Source organism: Felis catus, chromosome B2, assembly GCF_018350175.1.
Source record: "Felis catus isolate Fca126 chromosome B2, F.catus_Fca126_mat1.0, whole genome shotgun sequence".
Taxonomy (NCBI): domain Eukaryota; kingdom Metazoa; phylum Chordata; class Mammalia; order Carnivora; family Felidae; genus Felis; species Felis catus.
This window is the reverse complement of record NC_058372.1, coordinates 101527669-101553116: the sequence shown is the minus strand read 5'-3', so window position 1 is coordinate 101553116 and position 25448 is coordinate 101527669. Positions and strand designations below refer to the sequence as shown.

At 35.9% G+C, this 25448-nt stretch overlaps 1 long non-coding RNA gene across 2 annotated transcripts in view; it reads left to right on the top strand.

Annotated features, from left to right (window-relative positions):
* Positions 1 to 13541: 13541 nt before the first annotated feature.
* Positions 13542 to 25448, top strand: part of LOC123385517 — a 114770-nt gene continuing 102863 nt past the window's right edge. The window contains exon 1 of one of the 2 annotated variants that reach the window (XR_006598180.1): positions 13542 to 15383. This is a non-coding gene — a long non-coding RNA (uncharacterized LOC123385517). Of the gene's footprint in view, positions 15384 to 20503; positions 21810 to 25448 lie in introns of those variants that run through there. The other variant, XR_006598181.1, reaches the window with a different exon arrangement.

The window sequence follows — 25448 nt, the reverse complement described above, 5'->3', positions numbered from 1 at the left end:
CGAGTTGGGGAGGGGCAGAGAGTGAGGGAGACACAGAATCCAAAGAAGGCTCCAGGGTCTGAGCTGTCAGCACAGAGCCTGATGTGGGGCTTGAACCCAGGAACCACGAGATCATGACCTGAATGGAAGTTGGATGCTTAACTGACTGAGCCACCCATGCGCCCCAAGATTTCCTTTCTAATGCTGAATATAATATAATAATATAATATAATATAATATAATATAATATAATATAATATAAATATAATTAATATAATATGTTTATATATATTATATATGTATATAATATGTTTGTTTATATGTATATATATGCATACACATATATATATATAATGACATTTTGTTTATTTATTCATTTGTCAATAGACATTTGGGCTGCTTCCTCCTCTTGGCTGTTGTGAGTAGTGGTGCTCCAAAGCTTTTATTTACTTTTCTTTTCTTTTTAAGTTCATTTATTTATTTTGAGAGAGAAAGAGAGTGTGAGTGGAGGAAAGGCAGAGAGAGGGAGAGAGAGAATCCCAAGCAGGCTTCATGCTGTCAACACAGAGCCGAATACAGAGCTTGAACTCACGAACCATGAGATCATGACCTGAGAAGAAATCAAGAGTTGGTTGCTTAACGGACTAAGCCACCCAAGTGCCCCATTACTTTTCTAATTTAATCTGATTGCTTGGCTAACACCAAAGCAAATATGGAGAACATATTTAGTTAATTATGTAGGAGCTTTGATTTGCTCTACAGTAACCAAACTAGTAAACATGTATAAATGGATTTTAAAAAAATATTTATTTATTAAGAGAGACAGAGAGAGAGAGAGAGAGAGAGAGAGAGAGAATCCCAAGTAGGCTCCAAGCTGTCAGCATAGAGATTGACAGGGGGCTCAATCCCACAAACCATGAGATAATAACGTGAGCCAAGATCAATAATTGAACTCTTAATTGACGGAGCCACCCAGGTGCCCCTGTATAAATGGGTTCTAATAAATAAGTCAGTTTCAGTTTCCTCAAGAGCAAAATCAAAGAGGGTAACATATCCCAGGAAAGACTGTTGGAATTGGAAGTGGGAATGGAAATTGGGAATCATTTGTGTAGGGTGATAAGAAACGAGATTGATTTGCTTACCTCTATAACCTAGTAACCCATGCAGGCATAAGAGATGGTCCATGAAAGTAAGGGATTTAGAAAAGGGGCCTTTACCTAAAGTGAAGACATTTGAGTTGCCATACCATTAATTAAATGGTGGACAAAAATAAATCGACATAACTATATAGGAAGATAGTAAGGAAGGATTTGCTCTGGCTAAGCAAAGAAGAGTATCTGTGGTAATTTCTAACTTTTTACTTCTTACATGAGTTTGGTGTTTGAAATATATAACTAAGCTTAGAAAATAACACAAAAGTAGTTTCAGCTACAACAAATATTGGCAAAGGTATGGAAGAAATGGAGTTCTCAAACACTGCTAGTGGGAATATAAAATTGTACAATTGCTATGGAAAATAGTTTGGAAGTTTTGTAAAAAGTTTAGCAAGCACCTACATATGAGCCAAGAATTCCACTCTTAGGTATTTATCCAAACAATTATATGTTCACATAAAAGCTTGTGCATAAGTGTTCACAACAGATTTGTTTGTGTATAATAGCATCAACTGAGGACAATCCAAATATCCATCAAAAGTGAATGCATAAGTAAGTTGTGGTATGTCAGTGCAATGGAATACTACTCATTTTAAAAAGCAATAAACTATTGATACATGCAATAATTTGGGTGAATATCAAATTTTTAAGGTTTTGATATCAAAGTATCAAAATCATTATACTGAATGAAAGATACTATGCAAAAAATAGTGCACACTATTTGATTCCATGTATATAAAATTCTAGAAAATACAAACTAATATAGTGATAGGAATCAGATCAGTGATTGCCTGGAAAAGAAGTAGAAGGAGGGATGGGATACAAAGTGATACAATGAAACTGGACTGATAAAAATGTTTACCTGTATTGTGGTAAAGGGTTCACAGATATATATATATATGTATGTTAAGCTAGACACAATTTATACTTTAATGTTTGACATTTGAAATAGGGTCCATTCATTTTGAAAATTGCTAATGGAAGAATTACTGTAAAAGCTGGATAAATACTTGTTGCATAAAACTTAAAAGGTCATTTTAAGTGTTATAAGGAAAAACAAATATGAAAAGACACACTTTTGAAAAAGGAAAATAAAGTATGTACTGAGAGGTATTACTCCTGCAAAATATCAACATTTATTGTTAACCTCTCTTAGAACACTTATTGAAAATATTACAGAGCTTGACAGATAAGGTTGTAACAGAGTCCTGAAACAGACCTATGTATATATGGAAAAGATGTGTCTCAGAAGTAAAATTATGTATTAATTGAATGGAAGATACTGTTTTGGAAAATCTAGTTAAAAATATATGCAAAAATAATTTTCAGATGGATCAAAGAACAAAATACAAATTTTCAAAACTTTAACAAATGTAAAGGTACATAATAATGACCCCAAGTTGGGAAATTTTCTGAAACATATATTAAAGGCATATATCAGAAAACAAATAGAAGTACATTAAATTTTAAATATCCTGTTTAACGAAGGGTACCATAAACACATTGGGAGGAGATATTGAAGATATAGGTATCATATATATGCACATATCCCATAAACACACACACACATACATAGGACATATATATAATATATATTAATTATATATATATCCCACAAAGAATTAGGGCCCATAAAATATAAAGAACATTTGCAAATGAATAAGAAAAAGAGAACTGAATGAAAAGCAAATAAAGATATGATCATTTCACAAAAGGAGCAGCCTAAATGACCAATAAACATGTAGAAAGTTATTTAATTTTATTAGCAATCATAGAAATGCAAGTTTAAACAATAGTTGTGTACATCAAACTTACTGAAATATTTAAACATAAGAGAAACTGAATGTAGACAAAGAATTCTCACACTCTCCTGGTGAGAGTATAAATTGGTACAACCTTTTTGGAAAGCAACATGACAACATCCAGTAAATTTTAAGATTTGTATACCTTAAAATCCAGAAATTCCATTTCTTGGCTATCTCAACTCTCAAACATGTACCTAGTAAACCATATACATATTTTCTTTTCAACATTGTTTGTAATGGCAAAATCAGAAATATCCCAAATATATAGCTACAGAATAAATAAATGTAGCATTTTCATTGTCATTAAAAAAAAGAACTAGAAAATTTGCCAGTAAGCTTAAAAGCTAAAAAAAATATAGGCCCATTAAAAATAGCAATTCAAAATACTATTTAAACATTATGATACTAATGTATTTTTATGTCTAATAGGTTTGTGGTAAAAAATATAAGATAAAAATACTTTGGGGAATGATTAACTCTAAATTCACTATGATAGTTGTATCTAAAGAAGGGACACTGGGTAATTTCGTCAAGTAGGAATACATAAGGGCTTTCAACTGTATATATATTGTTTGACTTCTTAAGAATAAATTTAAAATATCTCAGTTCAACACAGCATACAATTCAGATTGATCAGAGTTTGGTACAAACTCTTGAAAGTGTTCATCATAAAACAACAACAAAGGAATGGGTTAGAAAGTATCTGACTGGGACTCCTGGGTGGCTCAGTCAGTTGGCTGTCCACTTTGCCTCAGATCATGATCTCTGGGTACGTGGGTTTGAGCCCCGCATTGGGTTCTGTGTTGACAGCTCAGAGCCTGGAGCCTGCTTTGGGTTCTGTGTCTCCCTCTCTCTCTCTGCCCTCCCCCACTCACGCTGTGTCTCTCTCTCTCTCTGTCTCAAAAGTAAATAAACATTAAAAAAATTGAAAAAAAAGAAAGCATCTGACTGTATGATGCTGTGATGTAAAGATATTCCCATCACTGTCTTCTGTATCCATGTGGCTTATTGCTTAACATTATAAAAAATAAATAAGCAGTACAGGAAGGTTGGATAGTTATGTTTCAAGGATATGTTGGCTTTCTTTTGTACTTGCTGATCAACTACTGGAAAAATCCATGCAGACTTAGGTTACTCTGGTTAATGAATTTTATAGGTTAAGGATCCCATTGAAAGTTTGTTTTCCTAATTCATTGCCTAATCATTTGTGTGATAAAAGTTAAGGAACGTTTAACCAAAAGTCACAAAACTATCCTTAGTTAATTTTCTGACCTTATGAAAATTTCTTAAGCTTCCTGTGCTTACCTTTTTTTCCCCCAAAATGCAGAATTTGGACTCGCTCACTAATAACCATGTTTCCAGTTCTAAATGTTTCAAATTTCCATTTTAAAATTAATTCATATTGTTAGTCCAAAGGGAATCATTATAATTCTGTCTACTATGTTGACATAGTCTCACTGTAACAAAACTTTAGGATGCCTAGCTTGAGGTCTCATATTTTATTTGCTGACATTAATTCTCTAAGGACCTAGTGATATTCAGTTTATCAACTAAAGGCATGATCAGAGATCTTTTATGAGAATACAATTTAAAATGTTCAAATATATTCTTTTAAGCTAAATATTCATGTAAAGATGTAAGCATAAAATCAGTTGCTTTGTGAGCTGTTGGGGAAATTTACATACTTCTAGGATATTCATTAAATTTTGGTCTCAGCATGTGTCTTCCTTCTCCAAACTTTGTTTCATTGACACACCATAATTGAGTGCCTTTTAAATAAATGTTCTCTTCATATTTCCCTAGCTGGAAAGAAATTAAACAAAAACAATTATTGAACTTTTTAATATGAAATAACTTTGAGAAAAATTTAAATATGTTTCTTTGTTATATAACTTCCAGTTTCCTCAAACATACAAATAGTTCAGGAACATTTTGGGTATTACAGTTGACTATTTGTTACCTTCGAATAAATAGGAAAGCTCATATTTTATAATATTTCTTTAATGAGGTATGTATTACATTAACTTGTAACGAGATGATTGCAAAGATACAGTTCCAAATACCAAAACAGTCTGCTACAGATTAAAACTAATACCTTCCAAATGGTTGGTAACTGTTATACACTCCAATCATCACCACCACCCCATAAAAGTAATTCTGGGATTTATACAAAACTGTACTTTTAAAAAATTTAAAATAGTACTACATTTTTAAACCTTATTGACTATGTAATTAGCTGTATAAAAATGTATCTAAATGGACCCTTCCCACAGATTCTTTAACATTTCATCTTTATCTTACCAGTGTGCATGAAGTGCTTTCTGGGGAAAATATGTTCATAAGCAAGTCTTTCAGGGTGCTGATTAGGATTTTAAAGGAAAGAATTAATAATATATGAATTTCAAATATGTAAGGAGTTTTACACAGTATATACAACAATGGTCCTGTATTGATCTCTTTCTTATACTTGATCAGAGAAGTCTTTTTTGTTACTATAGACAGACTGACAAAATTTCTGTATATGTTACAAATGGACAATATTTTAATTTTCACTGATTTATTAGAAAATTAGCCACATCATATGATTAATTAAGTATAAATGGTAAGTTATGGAAAAATCATTATTTAAAATGTTTGGTTGTATCAATATTTCATCCATATACTATAAAATATATAGGTTCTAGAAGACAGCTATGTAGGTCTTCCCCAAAAATTTATGATTCTTCCAGGTACATTTGTTACTACCTGTCAGTCTTGACTTTCTAACTGAATTTAAAGCTTCATATATCTTCTGAGAAAATAGAAAAACACTAATTAAATATATGATGTTTGCAGTAATTTTAAAACAGATAAATCCATTATTTGGGGAAAATGTACTTTTCAAAAAGTCATAGAAATGAATCTAAGGGTCTTTTGGTGATGACCAATTAGAGATCTTCACTGTTTAGCTTATGACTAGAATATAAAAATTAATTCCAAAAATTATAAACGTAATAAGATTTTATTGATTAACCTTATCAACCAAAATGGCCCAGCCTGTTTTCAGGTTATTTAACTATAAGCTAAAGGCTCAAGAAAGTTATAAAAGGATGCAGCTCTTTCCCCAGTGGGTTAGTTACTAAGTAGCACCCAAATTGTGTCCAAATCTGTTTATGGGAACTGTACTTGTTATTATAATTATATGATTAGTGTCACAATAACCCAATTAATGTCACGTTAAATCAATGACATATGAACAACAAATGGAATAAACTTGTTACTTCTATGAAAATTAAGTTAAAAGTTTTAGAAATATTAATACTATTAAAATGAGTTGCTACTGAAATAAATGTTAAATCAAATTTGATTAGACAGCTGTAAAATATAGAAGAACATACTATACAAATTTTGAACAAGTCAGCATCCAGAAGGCTTCACAAGTGTCTTTAACTACTTGCTCACTCTTAATTGTCTGGTAACCCCACAGACACTGCTTCATGTGGGAACTCTAGTCACTGGATCCACACCCAAAGACTCACCCATGTGTAAAAAGAACATGAGTGCACATTTTTCAAATTTTTTTGGTGTGTGTATTTCATATGTTTTCTGGCTTTATAGACTTTTTAAAAATTAATTTACCAAAGACTGTTCCTAAGTATTTGAGATTAAGGGGTATCTATTTTAAATGCCACACAAATTATGGACATTGGGCACTGAGTAGTGAACAAAAGCCTTCACAACTTTGAAAATCACTTTCTTTAGGGGACGGGTGAGACAGGTTAGTGAGACAGACAACAAATATAAAACCTAGCAATCGAATACTACAATTTAACTTAAAGTTGTAAGGGCTATGAAGAGACTATAAATGCAGAGAGTATTGCGAAGTTATAGACAGTTACTTTACAGTGGTAAGAGAAAACATCTTTGAAGGGCAGAAATTTGAGTGGAGACTGGAAAATAGTCATGAAAATGTCTGGAGCAGGAGAACTCCAGGCAGAAAAAGGTTGGGCATACTTACGGAACATCTAGAAGGCCTCTGCGGCTACAGAGTTGAGAAAAATAGGGAAAGTAGAGAAGTTAAATTCAGAGAGATGGGAGGGGTCAGTTCACATAAGGCTTTTTGGATAATAAGTCTTTTGTTGATAGGGGTTTTGATTTAATTTAAATGCAATGGGAAGTCACTGGAGAGTTTTAATCAAGTATATAATATAATCTGATCTATACTCTGATTTATTCTTTAACATGGTCACTTCAAGAGGTAAGCGGAAAAGCAAGAACAGAAGATGTTACAGAATGTCAAGGATTAGTGTGTTAGCAATGGAGATTCTAATCTGCGATTTGATTTAGTGTCTCTGGCTTTCTTAGAAAGTAGCCAATAGATATTGTTGAGAGGTGGTATAAGTGTAATGAAAGAGAGAAGAATCAAAAATAACTTGTAAATTTTTGGCTTAGCATCATTAGCTAAGTTCAGAATGCTTAGGGGAGGGGTAGGTTTGGTGCATGGAGCAGACGGTAATCAAGTGACCAGTTTGAACAATAATTTCAAAGTTGAAATGCTAATCCAATATTTAGGCACAGATACCAAGTTGAACATACAATTCAAGATATCAGTAAAGGTGTTTTAGCTGGAGATAAATTTTAAAATCTTTGAATCCATAGGTCTGAATGAGCCTATCTAGGGAAAAGGGCATGTCCAGAAAGGAGTAGAAAGACAAGAACTAAGTGAGACATAACCATGCTTTTCTTAAAACATTGGGGTAGGGAGGAGGGGCTAAAAGGGAGATTGGAAAGCAGTAGTCAAGGGGTTGTGGAGAATTAGATAACTTTGTTCTAATGGAAAGTAAAGGGAAAAGCTGTTTAGAGAAAGAAGGAAGCTAATAGTATAAATGGTTGAGAAAGAGAAAGATTGCTATGACTTTGATAGCATGTTGAGAGCCTGTACTCTCAGACTTTGTCTTGTGAGTACTGAGAAAAAGCCTAGAGTTCCTTAAAGGAAAAGACACTTAGAAGTGGACAAGTATAGGGGTGCCTGGGTAGCTCAGTCAGTTGAGCATCCAACTCTTGATTTCAGCTCAGGTCATGATCCCAAGGTTACGGGATAGAGCCCCACATCAGTCAAGCTCTGTGCTCATCCTGGAGCCTACTTAAGGTTCTCTCTCCCTCTGCCCCTGTACCCTGCTCACACCTCTCTGTTTCTCTAAAAAATAAAAATAAATAAATAAAAGAAGTGGACCCCACAAGTATAAATGACTCATGCAAAAAGTTTTGCTATGGATTGAAGAGAGAAATTGGTACTATTTAGAGGAACATAAGGTCATCAGACATGTAGAAGAGAGCTAATGTTAAGTGAGGCATGTTGCTATATCAATGATAGTAATGCAGGTGTGGGGAGAAACTGAGGACACACAAGAGAAGTGGGACAATCACAGAAGTAAAATCCTTAAACAAGTAATGGCTACTGGTTCCAAGTAGAAACTAAAGTAAATCCACGCCCATTTGATCACTTACTGGTTAGGAGCACTGGGGCAGAAGGCTGAGATTCAGTTCCTTAGCCTGGCCTCTGACAGCTTTCTAATCTGGGACAAATTACTTGACCTCTCTAGGGCTTAATGTCTTCATCTGTAAAATGTAGAACTACCTTATAAGGTTGTTGTGAGGATTTAATGTTGTGAGCTAAGAAGAAGAGATAGAAGGGGATTGGGGAAAGTTTTATTTTTCTTCTCTTTTCTTTTTTTTTTTCTTCTTTTCTTTGCTTTTCTCTTTTCTTTTTGCTTTTCCTGCTCTTCTCTTTGTCTTCTTCTTTTTTTTTTAAGGAAACAGAGTGAATGGAGGAGGGGCACAAGGGGGGGGGGGAATCTCAAGCAGGCTCCATGCTCAGCATGGAGCCCAACTTGGGGCTTGATCCCACCACCTTGGGATCATGACCTGAGCCAAAATCAAGACCCAACTGACTGAGCCACCTAGGTGCCCCAAGTTTTACTTTTCTTAACATATTCTTTGTCATGGTAATTTACTAGGTACTGTTTTAAATGCTTTTAATCTGTGAGTATATTAAATACAACATCTCTATTACACATTGATAAGAAACTTGCCCAACGTTACACAGCTGGTAAGTAGCAGAGTTAGTAGTATTCATACTAACAAAGTCACCTCCAGGGCCTAAAATATTTTCTTCTTTTAAGGGGTATTTTTTTTTACTATTGTGTTGAGGTACAAAATATATAAAGAATATATTTAATATATATAAATTACACAAATAATATATACACAAGAATATATATACAAATACAAAATATATAAAGATATACAAAGAAGACATAACAAATAAATACATAAAATACATTCACCATCATTGACTATTAGGGAAATGCACATTAAAATTATAATATCATACCTATCAACATGAGTAAAATAAAAAATAGTGATAACACTAACTGCTGATGAGGAAGAAGAGAAACTAGATAACTCATACATTGATACTGGGAATTTAAAATAGTATGGATACTCTGGGGAATAGTTTGGCAGTTCATTTCAAAACCAAAAATGGACTTACCATACAACTCATAAATTGCACCCTTGGGCATTTACTTCAGAGAATGAAGACTTATTTTCATACATGAATGTTTATAACAGCTCTATACGAGTAAAAAACTGGAAACTACCAAAATGTCTTCCAATGAGTGAATGGTTAAATAAAATAGTTAAACACTATGAAATACTACTCTGCAATAAAAGGAACAAACTATTGCAACACACAGTTTGTAAGAATCTCAAGGAATTATGCTGAATGCAAAAAGCCATTCTCAAAAGATACATACTGCATTATACCATTATTCTACATTCACAAAGTATCATAATTAGAAAGACGAAGAACAGATTCGTATTTGCCAGGGGTTAGAGACAGGGAAACAAGGAGAGGGGTGTTTGGCTATCAATTGCTGGCCCAGGGTAATCTTGTAGTGATGTAACACTATCTTGATTATGATGGTAGTTATACAGGCTACACATTAATAAAATTGCATTGACCTATGTACATAAAAATAGAGTACATGTATAAACTATGGCATCTGAATAAGCTCCAGCAATTATACTAATCTCATTCTCTTGGTTTTGATATTCTGATATAGTTTTATGAGTTGTTAAATTTGAGGGACACTGGAGAATAGATGCGCATGATTTCACTGCGTATGTTTTTGCAACCTGCTGCAAATCTATACTTGTTTCTAATTAGTTTATTTATTTATTATTTTTTTAATGTTTATTTTTGAGTGAGAGAGAGATAGAGCATGAGCACGGGAGGGGCAGAGAGGGAGACAGAATCTGAAGCAGGCTCCAGGCTCTGAGCTGTTGTCAGCAGACAGCCCAACATGAGGCTCAAGCTCATGAACCATGAGATCATGACCTGAGCCAAAGTCAGACGCTTAACTGACTAGCCACCCAGGCACCCCTCAAATTAGTTAAAAAAAAAAAAAAAGAAAGGAAAGTACAGAAATGTGTTATTCCCAAGTGTGTAGCTCAATGAATTTTCACACATGCACATGCCCATGTAATCACCTTCCAGGTTGAAAAACACAGCAATTCCAGCACCCTACAGTGAGGTTTCCATGTGCCTCTCCCCACTCATTCAGACTTCTTTCAGCACTCTGACTTCTATTTGCCATCAATAAGTTTTTGCTGATTTTGGAACTTTGCACGTGGAAATGGAATCCAATTGTATATACTCTTATGAATCTGGCTTCCATCCATGTTGGTGCATGCATCAGCCATTGTTCTTTTCCATTGCTGTGTGCAATTTCATAGTGTAAATATACCACATATTTTTTTACTTTGCTATTGATGGATATTTGGGTTGCTTTTCAGTCTCTGGCCATTTTGAATAAAACTGCTGTGATCTTGCACATGTGTTTTGGTATAGACATTTTTTTCTTGGGAATGTGCCTGGAAGTAGAATTGCTTTAGTAGATACAGCCAAACAATTTTGAATCAATTACACTTCCACCTGCAATATATGAGAGTTTCAATTTTTTTAGCATTCTTGCTAGCACATCGAACCTGTGATCATAACCTCTATGCCATATATATATATATATATAAAATATGTATAGCAGAGACTAGCAAAATGGCTTTACTTGGATCATGTGGTAGGATTATTGACATGAGTAAATATCCATTTGAAATGTTGTTAACTTTAAAGGAACATGAGTGGTCCATATAGTTAATTGTCTACGTTAAAATTCGTCTACTTGGGTGCTGGTATATGTTAGTGGACTTAATCAAAGTGTTTTGGGAAAAGCAAGTAGAACAGATTAGAATCCTTTGAAGTACCTAACACCTTGTAAGTAGGTCATTTCGAGATGATAGCAACAAGAAGAGATGATGCACGATCCAAAGAGCTATGCCTGGTATATTTTCGTGTACCTATGTTTATGTTTTATTAGAATCTCAGTATCACCTTTGAATCTTTTAAAAAAAATTACATACCTTTTAGAGAGTGTACAAATTTATGGTATCTGTGAGCGACTACTTGCGACAATCACAACAGATGAAATTGCAGTAATATATCATTGCTTATGCATTAGTCTCTCCCATTTTGCTTTTATGTTGCTTGCACTTTTTATTAGCAAAGCCTATTATTTGATACTCTTTATAGAACTTCAGACAGTTTAAAGTTTACACAGTCTATAGTACATTTATTATCCTCTTTTTCAAAGCTTTTAGGAGGAGACAATACCATTATCACAAATTTCTGATTCCAGTTCTCCAAATATTTGTTAAATCTATCCTACAATCCTGCCATTTGAAAGATTTCACTGAGATTTCCCTCCTGAGATGCCATGACCTTTTCATACTCTACCTACAAAGGAGATTTAACCAAGAAGTATCTTTCAAGGAAACAAGATATCAAAATACTGGATCTTATAGAAAATCAACAATTTTTTATCACCGTTTTGGGCTTTCATTAGCTTTTTTTAGAAATAAGCTTACTAAGAAGTTATCTGTGCATGCATGTATGTATATAGCTGTGCACTATAACAGATTTCATGAATCTGTTGATTTGGCCATCCCTTTTAATAACATCATTTTAATCTCATTATGTAGAATCCTTGATCCAGAACTTTGGCCACAGTGACTTTAAATTACATTATTATGTTTCAGTTATATCCATTGAAGTGATTTCAAAGTTCCTACTACATAGCTGAATTTTTCCAAAACATTTTTTAAATAAAAATGCCATTCAAAAAAATTCTAGTAAGTATCTCTGATAGGTTAAAATATCGGATGATTCCTAATGCTAGATCTGTTTATTATATTGGGAGGTATGATTTTTAGTATTTTGATGACTACTTCTAATAGAACACCCTGTATTTCATCTGTGTATGCCACGTGAATTCGAAGGTAGTTGAAATGACCTTGTAGATGAAAAATATCAGCTTAGTAGTAAGTTAGCTTTTCTTTGCATAATTTATAAAGATAGGTTTATATTAGTATAGTGTCATTTAATATTGTAGTAAGTCAGTGGTCTGCCTTCTACTACCAACACCAGAAGGGCAAGACCTTCTCTTGCTTTGCCCTGTCAAGAAGCATCTATGCATGTTTACATTTATATAACATTTACAATAGAGATTTATATAAAGAACAGATATTATAGTACATTTCAAGTTTCCAGATATAAAGAGAGCCAAGTTTCAACTTCTTCCCAATCTCAAAAAACACAGACCTTAACTTCTTATTTTCTATTTTGTTGAGAGAAATTATCCAGTAGTACAGAAATTATTGTTATCCAGTGCTGTCGTTCCTTTTGTATAACTACCAATTTGATAGTTTTAAGGATTTAGTTTGAGGAGAGAAGATCTTCGATGGCAAGACTGAGTCTGAATCTCCCCTCAGCATTGGCATCATCTGCAATGCAATTAACTGTAAAAAGCAGAAACCAATTCTACCTTGCTCAAGCAAAAATGAAGAGTTATTAAAAGGAAATATAGGGCCACAGTTCGAATGTTGAGTCTGGGAGCCAGGCTTGATATTCGAAGAGCTTCTGGGAGCCAAGATGCTCAACAGACACAGTGAGGCTATGTTTTCTGAGTTCTAGGACATGGTCTCCACGACAGTCTCGAAAGAATTCTTATGTTCCTCATTTTTTTGTGACATTCGGCCAAGAGACAAAGTCCTGGTGTGGGCCATCTGCGTAACTGTTGCAAAGAAGCATGCACATTTGCTGCCTTCCAGGGCAGAGCAAGAGAAGGTCTTGCCCTTCTGGTGTTGATAGTGGAAGGCAGGCCATTGCCTTTCAACACGATGACACAGAGTAGGGAACTCCTGCCAAATAGGAAAGAAGGATGGGAGTTCATCAGCTAAAAGAAGACGTCAAAAGACTTTTTTAATAAAAAATATATATACATACACCTATACATTTGTTTATATAGTATTAAATATATTTGTATAAATTTATATATACACAAGGGTGTATTTCAGGTGAACATTCATGTATATTGTACACATGCACTTCAGAAGAAATGAACGTTCTTGGAAAAAAAAGATATTAAAAGTTTTTTTTTTCTATAATCCTTTCCCTTCTCCCCCCCCCCACCCCACCCTTCGAAACCAAAATATTTTAATACAGAGAAATTCTGACTGCTTGTTTCCTTGACCTCTGTGTAATGAATCAGGCTCTTAACTCTGTGAATAAAATCCATATAGGCATTTTTCAATGCCATCGTCATCTAACATTCAGAAAAAAAAAATGTACAATTGTTCCATTATTTCTCTTCTCAGAAAGACTGAGGGAAAATTAAAGTTGCTTATTTTAACATGGAGGAGACAAGCAGCGCTGCCACAGGTGCTCTGTGATGTATCCCACATACGTGACCCTGCTGCCCCCAGAAAGCTCCATGACATGCTTCCTTCAGCCCTCTCCTGTCAGGGGTCTGAGCACTGTGAGGACAGAGCTAACCTTTCCCAGCTGCACCCTGATCTCTCAGTCCTTTCGCTCAGTGCCTTGCCAAGAAGGGGCTGCGGGGCTTCCGGCAGCTGTGGCCACAGAGCGCCCGGCTAATTCGGTTTCTACTCTGGGTGGATTTTCCAATGATAGAGTTTACGGTGCCGATAAAAAGTGGCCGTTTCTCATGCTAACGCTGCATCTCAGAAGTGGAGCCAGAATCCCCAGTGTAACAAGTTTTAAGATGTGAATTTGTAAATAGAGATGAGGTGAAGCAGAACACTGTGTAATTGAAGAAATTAATAACCTGGAGACCATTAGATACCTAAAGACACAGATAATCACAAAGTTTGAAGATAGTCCCACGCCAGGTTTGTAAAGTCTTTGAGGGGAAGTAATGCTTCCATTTCCTTTTGCTGATATTTAGTTAAAATATATCTTTTAGAGAAAATATCTTTTAGTCGTGTTTGTAATTTGGGAATAATTTCTAAAGCTCTACTTATAAAGATAATATAAATGGATTGTATTAGAATACAAAATTGAGCAGTTAAGAAAATCATTCGCCACCGATCTTGTTTCTGTATACGGTGTCTCAAAAGTAGGGTGACTATTGAATTCAATCTCTCCATGACACTGACCCAAGGTTTTTAATAATAAAAACCTAAGTAACCAAAGAAATTGAGATACTTTTTGGTCTTTTTAATATTTTCTATTTGTATTTTTCTATTAAAATAGAAAGAAAAACAATCAGCTCATTTTTTATGGAGAAAGGGTTATTCTTCTAAAATATTTTGACATATTTAAGTCACAATACAACAGTACATTTTTTAGCGTTTAGAGATGGAACATTAAAGGAAACTCATTTGGGAGCCAAGTTGGCACAAATTCCTTACAGCTGTAGTCAGGATGACTTTAAAACAAAAGCAGAAAATGTATGCATCCAACGTGACCTAGGTATATCTCAGTTGTAATTGAAGCCTGTCTTCCCTTTCCCGTTGGAAACCCTGAGTCTTTGCAGAAGTAGGTGAAGAGAGAGGACACCTGCTTTTCATTTGAGAGTTGACAGGTCATCAAGCATGAGTGGTTCTTGCACAGTTTTTAGCATTCTTTTCCCTGTTCTGCTTTTATTTTCATTCTATGCTCTTCACTGTAGATTAATTTTTCAGCCCAAATGGTCCCAGGCTAGCTTTTCCTTACAGAACCAGCTTGTCTCTTACCGACAGGCCCTAGTTGTTTTCCTCTGTTGTTTCGTTATTCTGTTGCCATTTCTTCATTCCTGGCTTTAGTGAGTCACTCCCCACCCGCACTTCCCTGCTGAGCCGCTCACCAAACACAAAGTCACTTTATAGCAGCTGCTCTTAACTACCAAGAAGAGAAATAAAATTGAAAACAAACCTCATTATTTCTAAGTGCACTCCTTTGTTTTCGTATTCACAGATTCTCTGGGCTGCTGCTGCTTTTTTTTTTTTGGTTACAAGTAGAACGTGAGTGGATCTGACACAGAATACAGAGCACAGAGGGAGAGTAACAGTAAGTAGTTCTAACCAGGGATAAGAATAACCAACTTTTGCCCATTGAGATAGTATACACAGAGATTACTCACACTGCTGAGGAAAGACCCTTTTCCTAGAAGTTTTACAAGCCAAATGTGTTTCATTCTTACTAATATTTACCCCGTCCCCCTATGAAATTCATAAAGCTTCATGAAAATTATTAGGCAAGGGATGGATAGAGGCTACTTTTTCTGGATACATCAAAGAACAACCATTTTGTTCTATCTACATTTTTTTTTTAATTTCAAAACTTTTTATTTTCTTTTCCCCCTCTGCCTTCACATCATTGAGGTCCAAAGATTGTTACCTCAAATTCTTTTTGAAAATTGACAAATACATGGAAGTGAAGTCAGCCACAAGAGTGGATGTTTGTTCAGATCTGATTAAAGACAGCAAAATTTGATCAAGTTTCTACCATTCCAATTTAAGCTTGCCTCCAGCAATACTGAAATGACTTCCTTCTTTATAACTGTTTTTAGCTCGTTGACATGGGACAGGATCCACTTCACAGCTTGGGTGATTTCACATTTTAAGTGCACCATATATATCCTTCTTATAATTTATTAGAAGTTAAATTTAGGTCTTTAAATATATTTGTTTACTGATTTAGCTGTCATGTTAAAATTGCACAGCCGGATAAATGGTGGTCAGTTCTACCTGCCCTATGATGCTGTTACTTCAGTAAAAAGTCTATAAGGCATTTCTATTTCCTCCAAGTAAAAGTATTATTCAACAGGAAATATAAACAGGAACATGGATTAACAGTGACATTTGTGAATATTTTAGCGATTGAAGGATAGATTTTGAGCAATTGAATCAGAACTTAAATTCTTTCATATTGTTTCAACATGGATGTACATGAGCCAAGCAGCAATTCTCCTGAAAAATTTCTGGGCCATTCTAAATTTCATCTCCACACCACATCAGTTTTAGTGTCTAGGGAAAGTCTATGAACTAGCCATCACCTGGAAATGATCTACCTTGAAAACCATAAATGTAACTTTCTACTCTCTGACCACATTCTTCCATTCTTCAGACTCACTCAGACTTTTCCAATATACCTGCTGTTCAAACTAAAATACCCACACTCCCCAATACTCCTTCTTTTCCTAACCTATCAGCCCTCCTTACTGCTGAATCCTGTCTTTTTATTTCCCTCTCACTCTCTCTCCCCCCTTTCTGGTTCATCTCCCCTCTTCCGATTCCACTGCTCCCATCATGTGACACCAGTAGCCCCAACCTTACTTTCTTTGATTCCTGTGGACAGAGAGCTAACTATTACTTAACCACACATAAGAGTTGTGCAAATCCTGATGTGTAATCCTGGTAGCAACTGCAAGTTTCCCAAGTACGGAAAATGTTAGTTTTCTTTTATTTATTTATTTTAATTTTTTTAACGTTTATTTTTGAGACAGAGAGAGACACAGCATGAACGGGGGAGGGGCAGAGAGAGAGGGAGGCACAGAATCGGAAGCGGGCTCCAGGCTCTGAGCCATCAGCCCAGAGCCCCACGCGGGGCTCGAACTCGCAGACCGCGAGATCGTGACCTGAGCTGAAGTCGGACGCTTAACCGACTGAGCCACCCAGGTGCCCCTGTAAGCTTTCTTTTAAAAGTCTTCCAATTTATTAAAACCTGTCCATCCAGGATAACATCTTTGGGTTAACGTAGCCCATTTGGAAATTTAAATGTATCTGTAGGGGTGCCTGGGTGACTCAGTTAAGTGTCAGATTCATTATTTTGGCTGAGGTCATAATCTTATGGTTTGTGAGATAGAGCCCTGTGTTGGACTCTGTGCTGACAGTGAGGTACCTACCTGGGATCCTCTCTCCCTCTCTGTCTCCAAATAAACATTAAATAAATAATCTGTAAAATCCCTTTATAATAACACCTGGATTAGTATTTGATTAAATAACTGGAGAATGTATGTTTATGCCACAGAATGGTGGCTGTCTCCTTTCCATCATCCTACTCTAATCTGAGACTATCCCTTGTAGCTCATCTATATGGAAACATACTCAAGAGGGAATTCTAGGGAATACAGTTCAGCCTAGCTAACACATCAAAAAATTATCACAGCTTTGATGAAGTATATATGGTATTTGTCTTTTTCTGAATGATGTATTTCATTTGGCATGATGCCCTCTAGGTCCATCCATGTTGCCACAAACGGCAAGATCTCATTGTTTTTTTATGGCTGCATATATTCGATTGTACATATACACCGCATCTTCTTTATTCATTCATCTATCAGTGGACTCTTGAGTTGCTCTCCTACCTTAGCTATTGTAAATAATGCTGCAGTAAACATCAGAGGACATATATCTTTTTGAATTAGTGTTTTCATTTTCTTTGAGTAAATACCCAGTAGGGGGATTATTGGATCATCTGGGGTTTCCATTTTTAATTTTTTGAGGTACCTCCATACTGTTTTCAATTTTGGGTGCACCAATTTACATTCCCACCAAGAGTATACGAGGGTTCTCTTTCCACATCTTTGCAAACACTTGTTACCTTTTGTCTTTGATACTAGTCGTTCTGACAGGTGTGGAGTGGTATCTCATTGTGGTTTTAATTTGCATTTCCCTGATGACTAGTGATGTTGTGCATGTTTTATATGTCTGTTGGACATCTGTATGTCTTCTTTGGAAAAAGAAGTCACCTGTCCATTTTTTAACAAGATTTTTTTTGGCATTGAGTTATATGTCAATAACATTTAAATTAAAAAGTAATACAGTAGATAAATGGACATATATTTGAAATCTGTAATTAAGTAACCTCTTTTCTTTTTTTTTTTTTTTAAATTTTTTTTTTCAACTTTTATTTATTTTTGGGACAGAGAGAGACAGAACATGAACAGGGGAGGGGCAGAGAGAGAGGGAGACACAGAATTGGAAACAGGCTCCAGGCCCTGAGCCATCAGCCCAGAGCCTGACGCGGGGCTCAAACTCACGGACCGCGAGATCGTGACCTGGCTGAAGTCGGACGCTTAACCGACTGCGCCACCCAGGCGCCCCAAGTAACCTCTTTTCTTTCTCATTTTTGGAGCAAACAGTGCCAGCTCGTTCAAGAGAGAGTTGCTTTTCTTTTTTCCTCTGTGTTAGCCTAGGTCATCCAGAAGGCAAAGCCTGGAATAAAGGTTTATAATCCCAGCCTGAGGAGCAGAAGTAGGGGGTAAAGACTGGAGAAGCAGGAAAGGGAGCCATCATCAAAGGCTTTGTTATCAAGCTGATCACTAACTGACAGCAAGTGTAATGAATTGCTTAATCTCTTGGGAATGCCAAGAGAGGACATGTAAATAATTGATTCTCAAAGCAATCTTGCCAAGTTGAGGAAGGAAAATAATGTCTCTGACAGCACCCACCTCATATTGGTTCACCACAAGGACCTGATTTTTCTCCACTTCCACGTGGCTAATGTGCAGCGGGCTGCCTGGTTCCTCTGTTGCTTGCTTTAAGTATCAACAGAAGAGCTTTCAGGGAGGAGGCAAAAGTTTGGGCAGTAGCTGGCAGACCATCTGAGTCCGTGGAGGCAGGTTACCAAGGCAGGGGCTGGAGTGGAAAATTGCCCCAAGACCCCAGAGACAGAAAGCACTGAGAGTCTCTGAAGTATGAGGAAGAACTCAGTATTATTTGCTGTCTACGTGCTCCCCGAGAGCTATCCTGCGGCTATAACTCTCCAGACACAAGGATTTAATAACCTGACTTGTATTCATAGTGGAAATAATATGCAAGGCTTGGAAGTGACTGTGAGGAAAGCAACCCAGCTGTGGGGAGAAGCCCACAAATATGTGAAGCTGGTCCCCTGAGACTATGTTCCTGTCTGAGATTCATTATCTTTCTTCCACTTCCCTAGCTCTGAACCTGGGTAGATGCTGGGCTCCACTTCTGTTTTTGAAGAAGCACCCCAGCTAAACATGACAAGAACATTTTTATATCCTAGAAGAATGAAAAGCACAGAAGAGCACAGAGCTTATATATAAGTTAGTTTAAGTTGACTAAAATAACAGCTAGGGGCGCCTGGGTGGCGCAGTCGGTTAAGCGTCCGACTTCAGCCAGGTCACGATCTCGCGGTCCAGGAGTTCGAGCCCCGCGTCAGGCTCTGGGCTGATGGCTCGGAGCCTGGAGCCTGTTTCCGATTCTGTGTCTCCCTCTCTCTCTGCCCCTCCCCCGTTCATGCTGTGTCTCTCTCTGTCCCAAAAATAAATAAATGTTGAAAAAAAATTAAAAAAATAAAATAAAATAATCAACTGTTACTTTACTCTTTACTCCTCCAGTTGTCTTCCTTCAACACTTTGGAGACTCTAACAGTGGTGTCGTTTTCCTACATTGAAGATGGTATATTTACACTTGGGGAGTATCGTGGTCCCACATAGGCATCATTTCATCCCTAACTCTTAGAGAAAATGATTAGAATAGTCTGATTTTAGCCCGAGAAAAAAAGAAGGGCCGTTGTAGAAGTCACGTTTGTCTTACTCTAAGGTTATGCATTTCTTTTAAACTTGTCCCGGAGTAAGTATAGTATAAAAGGAAATTGGGACTAAGAAGAAAAATTAAGAAAATTCTCTAAATCAGAATCTGAATAAATTATCCTTATATTAGTTTCTCAGGCTGCCAGAACTAAGTATTGTCAACAAGATGGTTTAAACAATAGATATTTATTTTCTCACAGTTTCTGGGTGCTAGAAGTCAAAGATTAAGGTGTTGACATGTTGACAGGCTCGGTTTTTTCTGAGGCTACTTCCTTTCTGTGTCTTCACATTGTCTTTCCTCTGTGCATGTCTGTATCCTAATCACCTCTTCTTATAGGAAAGACATCATGTTTGAGTCAGGGCCCATCTTAATGAACTTATTTTAACTTAACCACCTCTTTAAAGGCTTTATTCCGGGGCGCCTGGGTGGCGCAGTCGGTTGAGCGTCTGACTTCAGCCAGGTCACAATCTCGCGGTCTGTGAGTTCGACCCCCGCGTCAGGCTCTGGGCTGATGGCTCGGAGCCTGGAGCCTGTTTCCGATTCTGTGTCTCCCTCTCTCTCTGCCCCTCCCCCGTTCATGCTCTGTCTCTCTCTGTCCCAAAAAAAAAAATAAATAAACGTTAAAAAATAAATAAATAAAATAAAGGCTTTATTCCCAAATGCAGTCACATTCCGAGGTACTAAGGCCTTGTTAGGGCTTCAACATATGAATTTGAGAGAACACCATTCAGCCCATAACAATGCCTAATTAATAAGATAACTGCATTTTTCCTTAATTATATATCTTTGATTTACCTTTCTGATTCAAATCCTATTCCCTCCTCATCCTCAATTAAACTACTAATTTATTCTAGGTCTGATTCTTAATTGTTTCAGATTATCAAGGAAACACTTTATTTGCCTTCCTGTGCCCTTGCTCTATACCCACGTGGCTAATTGCTAAATGTAGCCAAAATTGTTCTTTATTATACAGGAAGTCTCTCTATATCTATGTGTATATAATCACTGATCAAAATAATTATAGGCACATGATGTATACAGAATTCAGTGTAAACCTTTATCATGTAACTCATTGTACTCACTGGTTTATTTTATTTTATTTTTTTTTATTTTTATGTGCTTATCTCTTACACTAGTTCACGAGTTCCTGGAGGGTAGGGTCATGTCTAATCCAACCCTGACTTAGAACCAAATACAATGCTTGAAATATGCATAGTTGTCTCTCAGTAAAAGTTAAAGAATGCTCACTTAAGAATTTTATCTTAGTTTTTACTGCATTTCAACTGATTATGTGTTGATTTTCCTTTAGTTGGTGTAAATCTCCTCCAGACTTTTTGGTGAGCATAAAGGAATTAAATAGTAATTCAGTTTTATTTATGTCTTTAGAAAAGAATGTTCTCAACATCCAGATGGGACAAAAGAATGGGATAAAAGCACGAAGTTTGAACCTTTTGAGTTTTCTGCCCTTTAATGTTCAAAGCAACTGATACTTTAAATCTATTTCCTTACTTTGAGTGCTTGAAAGTAAACGTCAGTGTTTTAGGGGAGGAAGCATCTTGTTCTATTTAGAACTTCTTTTCCTGTGCAGGAAGCTCCTTTTTTGCTTTTTTCCCCTCTCCCAGAGAATTGGGTTGTATACCAACAGACCTGTCTCATGTCTTTTACGATTTCCTAACTCTCCTCACCAACTCTCTGCATTTTTACTTCAGGATCAGCTGGTAAATCACACTCCTTAGCTGTGATGTTGAAAATGCTCACTGCTTCAAGGTTCTAATGCAGATGGTCAGTTCCCATAAACCTCTTCCTCATCTGATCAAACATACCCACCTGAGGTGACAGAGGCGCATTGTGATCTGTATAATTCTCTTTGTGACACTTAGCTTTATGTTCGTCATCCTTTACATGTGAGTTATATGAATTCGTGGACAAAAAGGTAAGAAATTATGCTTTCCTTAGCTATGACACGCCATATTAATGTTAAAAATGTTTTAGAGCACAGTGTTAGCTAAATAGACTTCATTCTGTGAGGTTGTCTGTAAATCGTCCCCGGTGTGAAAAGGACTGATAAGTGAAAATATTAGTCTTAATTTACTAGAGATTACTATAGAAAAATATAGCCATGTGAGAACAAATGTTATTAAATAAATGTCTAAATGCACCAGATATTTTCAAAGACATTTTATCTAGAAGGAATGAAAAGCAATTATTATTTAAAGTCAGCATGCCATACAAACACAAAATATGTACCATGGGTTAAAATAATTCCACTCAGATAATTTTCTGACTATAACCTACAAATGTTAAAAGTTCAAACTTTATCTTTCATGTACGAGAATATATAGATGTATTGATGAATTTTAAATGATAACCAACAACATCCTGTTCTCAATGAAGTAGGGAGAAATAAATGCAAGGTACATTTATCTTTTTATTGATAATGTTGGCTCAAGAAATTCATATTTCTAAGCCTTTATAAAAGTCATCCGAAATAAAATTAATCTACACACGCTTGGGGACAAAAGAAATAAGGCTGCTTAGGCTGCTTGGGTGGCTCAGTTGGATAAGCATAGACTCTTGATTTCAGCTTAGGTCATGATCTCATGGTTTGTGAGCTTGAGCCCCATGTCAGGCTCTGTGCTGACAGTGTGGAGCCTGCTTGGGATTTTGTCTGTCTCCCTCTCTCTCTGCCCCTCCTCCACTCTTGCTCACTTTCTCTCTCTGTCAAAATAAAAAAATAAAAACTTATTTGAAAAAAGAAATAAGTCTGCTTTAAAAAAGTTTTGATTAAAAAAATGAAAAATTGTGTACGTATGTCACTTATGTAGAAAATACTGATGTCACTGCTTGACAGCTGCCTCGTATTTACGACTTATTTCTTAAATACTCTTAATAATAATAAGCTTATTAGAGAGGTATTACTGTTCCTCACTTACATGTGAAAAGATTGAGGCTCAAAGAGGGTTAAGTCAATGGCCCAAGATCACACAGCTAGAAATAGAAGAACTAAGTTGAGCTCCTTCTTCTGACTTCACTATATCTAGTTCCTCTCTTGTGAGCAGCAACTAAAATATTTGTTTTTCATACCTAAAATTGTAAATCATCTTCAGAACATAACAGCAAATGCCCCGTAGATATTTCAAGCCTCTTTGCCTCCTGGCAATCTTTAACTTTAGTCATCCCCCATACCCTTGCCCCATTCATTGCTTAGTCAAATCATAGGGCTGAAAGAGACCCAAATCTCTCCTTTTGTTTATGAGAAATCAGAGATCTCAAGAAACAAGCCTATTTATTCTAGGTAATCCAGGTAATCATTGGAAAATTGCAAGTAGAATTTAGTTTTTCAGTCCCGCTTTTATGATCTTCCCACTGCGTTCCTAGCTAATCACATACTCATTCAAAAGTACTTATTGAAAGTATGTTCACTGAGGTGATGGAACAATTTTATCATTTCCTCTGACTTTTAGGCATCTTATAATTCTGCTGGAAAGACATAAAGATATAATTAATAAAGTGATTGCTATTGACCGTAAGTTCACCGACCTACTTCGGAGCAAGGAAAGGTCAGTGCAGGGTGTGCTGGTAAAGGAGCTCTAAATGAGGGAGGCTGGGCCTTAACTATAACTAAATCCTTCTTGCTGAGTGGAATTCTGATGGAAGATGGAGAAAAAGAATATTTTAGCGGAGGACAACAGTCTGACCTTCACCTGAATGCCATGAGCTTTTTAAAGATGCTCCATCAAACTGTGAGCAACTTCTTAAATTCATTATGGCTGCAAAATACAGGCTCTGGTGGTGACTATTGGATGGGATGTTGAGCTAAGCAGGACTAAATAGACAAGATGCTGAGCAGTGTATGAAGGATGTCAGAGGTGTGACTCAATATTTAGCCTGCGTCAAGCAAAGACTACTTTTGTCTCACACTTATAAGAGCTTTGCTTTGTGAAAATAGAAGAGAAAATAATCAGGAAAGTAAACAGAAGCAGTGTGCAAGACAACTGAGTAAAAGAAACAATAGCTGTATCTCCTTAAAGATGCGCTGAGCCAAGGGTGATTATCTAGTCTTTAGTTTGCACTTGTTTTGTAGTTCCTACATATAAGGGCTCCACCATACTAATTTCTAAAACGTGGCTTCAAAAACAAATAGTTGCTGGTCTAATAGGAATGTCCACAATGACTATCGGTCGTCAGTAAAAAGATTTGCCTGGGTGAAGTGGATGACCTCAGTTGACGTGGAGAAGAAAATCAACTACCACTCAGATGGAGGAGAGATTGACAAGCATATTTACCAGACTTCATTGGGATTTTTGTTGTTACTTTTGGTAGACTTTTAGTTAAAATGGAATTCAGTCTCATTTCTTTTCCTAAGTTTCTTTTAGAGAGAGAGAAAAAAAAGAGGATCAAGAAAACCAAGAATAAATCGCTGAATATCTAACAAGGAAAGAGATGAGATAGAGGTCCTTCCTGACCTGCCCTAGAATCTAAAACACACTACCTTGTCAATCAGAATTATCTCCCTTGACAAGAATCAATGTACCTTAATAAATATGTAATTAACAGCCTTTTCTTTATTCTTGACATGGTCTAAAGATCAAAAGAAACTGTGAAAGTCCAAAGAGCAAAATTAAAATAATGAAATGGAAACAATAATAATAATATGAAGAACGTAAAAGGATTTTCGTTTTAGTAGAATCATCGAAACCTAGTAAACCAATGGGTAAAGAGAAGCCAGATGAAAATAGAAAGCAGAGAATAGGTGAAGACAAATTTGATGCAAGACAAAGAAAATGTATGTATTTAAAATACTCAGGGATGCCTGAGTGGCTCAGTAGGTTAAGTGTCTGACTTCAGCTCAGGGCATGATCTCACGGTTCATAAGTTCGAGCCCCGCATCAGGCTCTGTGCTGACAGCTCGGAGCCTGGAGCCTGTTTCAGATTCTGTGTCTCCCTCTCTCTGCCCCTCCCTTGCTTGTGCTCTCTCTCTCTCTCTCAAAAATAAATAAACATTAAAAAAATGTTTTTTAAATAAATAAAATGATCAAAGAATATTATAAATTATTATACAGACTATGTTCCAATATAGATTAGGAAATAAAAAAGATACTAATAGGATGGAATTGGAAAGGTAACATGATTGTGGACAATTTGATGCCTGTCTAAATAAAACAGCAATTACAAATACTCAACACTACAGATTTTCAATACTGAGAATTTTTAGTCTTTTTTAAAAGTATAAACAGCAGATAAATATATCTTGACAGAATTAAGTAACAAAATTTCTAGAGTTTAGAATATGCTGTATAATTTATAGTTCTTTCAGCGAAATTGCATTTTACTGAAAATGTTCTTAGAAAAATACTTGGCTGGTAATAGGTTCAAAGTCGAATTCTTTTTAACAAATTAAAGGAAAGACTTGCATTTTAAAATAAAACGAAGAACTCATATGACAAGAATTTTATTTAAAAGAGTTTGTCATTATTTTAAAAAATATCAATGAACATTTTAGTCTGGTTACAACCTAGGGAAAAGAAATAACAGAGGAACACCTGGGCCACTCAGTTGGTTAAGCGCCTGA